Below are 2,970 nucleotides of genomic sequence, written 5' to 3'. Positions count from 1 at the left end.
TCCATGTGGCACGTTCCCATTGGTCCACATCAAAACCCCTCATCAAACCAAATCCACCCATGTGCACGAACCATAAGAGGACACTTGTCATCACCTAATTGGCTCGACGGTACACCTAGTCAACCTACTGACTCAACTGTACAGACTACCCAGTGAGCAGTCTAGTCAACAACTTGAAAAAGTTTTCCCTGTTTAGGAAAACGATCATAACATGATATCTTGAGTATACAATGTCAGTTTTGAGTGATTCAAGTTGTGTTGGATTCAAGACAACGAGCTCGAAATTTTGGAACCCGATTTTAGCACTTTTGAACACTTTAATTTTTGAGCACTTTATTGATCCACTAGATCATCTAGACACAATATTATTCAACATATACTGAGTAGGAACTCTCAACCACCAGAAAAACATCCACCACCCAGCCATAGACAGTCTGAGGGTCCTCTAAGAGAACCAAACGAACATTAAAATACCACCAAAGGGAGTGGATAGAACCCATACTATTGTTTTCCAAGGAAGGAACATCATTACAATTACTATATGGATTTAGGCCCCAATATTTCTCCCAACCCCAAACCCCATTAGAACATGTAGACCCCAATAAAATCTATGCATAAACTATCACACAGATAAAGGGAAAAACTAGACCAATGACTTCTCATTGAGAATGAGAGCCAAAATGACACCTTGTAAAAAAAACTCTAGGTCTGGTGCCCAACATCATCAAACCATATTTAGAAAAAAATAAAAAAGGGGAGAGAAGCTGAAGGAAAATGGTGGATTATGGTTTCTAACAAACCCTTACATGGCGCAGAGACAGAGCAAGCAGCCTATCAGGTGTCCAAGTAGGACTGCTGCCAGTTCAAGCTCGGCACATCTAGTAGCTAAAACCGATGAACACTCCGATGGGGGAGGCATCAACGCCTCCCCCAAAGACTGCAACAATGAAGACCCACTTGAAGGCGGAACTGAGAAGATTTCAAATGAGAATGCAGAGAAGCCAGCGGTACGGCCTGCGCAGCAGTAGGAGAAGAACGCCCAAGCGGATTTGGAAAACAAAAAAGGAGATAACCCTACAGTATCTGAGAAATCATAGAAGACATCGTCGTCCACTTGCAAGTCCATTTCTACAGAACGACCCAAGATTGAGCTCCCCAGTCACAGAATCAATGCACAAATACAATACATGAAAGACCATGCACTGATAGGCAAATTTATAGGCTATTGGCCAACTGAAAAAGCTCTGCAAGGCTGGATAACCTCAAAGTGGAAGCCCAAAGGACATGTTACCCTACAGCTAGGCCCCAAAGGCTTCTTCACAGCCATCTTTAACTGCCTTGAAGACAGAAATCGCGTCCTAGATGGAGGACCCTATTTCTTTAATGCAACAGGTCTCTATCTACGAGACTGGGTAGAAAGATTTAATCCAGATAAGGAAGACTTCAGTTGGGCGCCAGTTTGGATCCGCATGTACTCTTTACCACTGGAATACTGGGATGAAGAATCACTTAAAGCCATTGGTAATGGATTAGGCGAGTTCATAAAGGCAACAGAGGAAACAAAGCTTCGTAGGTACACCTCCTATGCTCGTATTTGCGTTTACATGAAGCTGGGCAAGGCGCTCACAGACTCGGTAAGTCTCCTTCACGATGAATTTGAATGGATACAACCCATAGATTATGAACATGTACCTTTCAGATGCAGGAGGTGCCATGCCCATGGACACCTATTCCATGACTGTCCTTTAAACGCTCCTCCTAAATCCACAGACAATGGGGGAAAGTATGATACAGAAGGGTTTACTAAAGTGGCCAGCAGAAAGAAGCATACCAAAAAACCACCCACAGCACCAAAAAATGCTACTCCATCATCAGATGTGCCATCCTCAAGCAATAGCTTTGATATTTTGGCAAACCTAGATATGCCTGAATCAGATCCCCCTGCGACAGCAAAGACAACCTCTACTCCATCCACCAAACTTTCTTCTACACCTATTCATAATGAAGCCAGTCAACCATCGAAAGTTAACACCTTTGATCTGCATGCATCAACCACGCAACCCATCCCCAACCATGCTAATAACAAAGCCCTCTGGTCTGATAAAGTAATGGACATTGATAATCTGTTGACAGACCCTCTTCAGCCAATACCCCACATGGAGGACAATAGTCAACAAAGTTTAATGGAAGAAGAACCGAAAAGCTTTGATCTAGGTGATATAGACATTTTCAGTCTAGAACAAGCTTGTAAGAGGAAAGAGTTCGACACAATACTGGATAGGCATCTTGAAAATCTGGAAGTAGTACTATCAAGAGTGCATCAGCATAGCACACTGGGCATACAACAAGGAGGTAACTGGGATGGGAAACATATCATCAAAGATGGGAAGAAGAGAGAGAGAAAGACAGATCTACAACACACCATCCTAATTAGGGAAATGCTAGTGGAGTCTAGAAGATGCTCCAAGCTGACTAAATACTACCGTTTCCTACCTACAGGTCAACCATGAAGCTCATTTAATGGAATGTCAGAGGACTTGACGGTCCGGGGAGATACAGAATGTTGAAGAACATGATTCAGCAAGAACAACCACACATTGTATTCATGCAGGAAACAAAATGTAACACTAGTACCTTAGCTTCCATATTATCCAAAGCATGGGCGGGATGTCATACTGTTACAATAGATGCAACAGGCGCTTCAGGAGGGCTTGCCATAGCATGGAATACTCAGCACGTCTCCCTAACATATTTCCATGCTTCACACCATTTTATTCAAGAAACTTTCCACCTTATTGGAACCAACATACATGGCCACTTGACCAATGTATACTTCCCTCAAGATGCAATACAAAAGACTACGTTGCTAAAAATGTTGGAAATTATCAATTCTACAAGAACTTATCCACTCTGGATCACAGGCGGTGACTTCAACATGATCACTCGGCTGGAGGAAAAACTTGGAGGCAG

Source organism: Pinus tabuliformis, chromosome 1_1, assembly GCF_031772625.1.
Source record: "Pinus tabuliformis cultivar Carrire ecotype Pingquan chromosome 1_1, CPIR1, whole genome shotgun sequence".
Taxonomy (NCBI): domain Eukaryota; kingdom Viridiplantae; phylum Streptophyta; class Pinopsida; order Pinales; family Pinaceae; genus Pinus; species Pinus tabuliformis.
Note: the sequence above shows the minus strand (reverse complement) of the source record.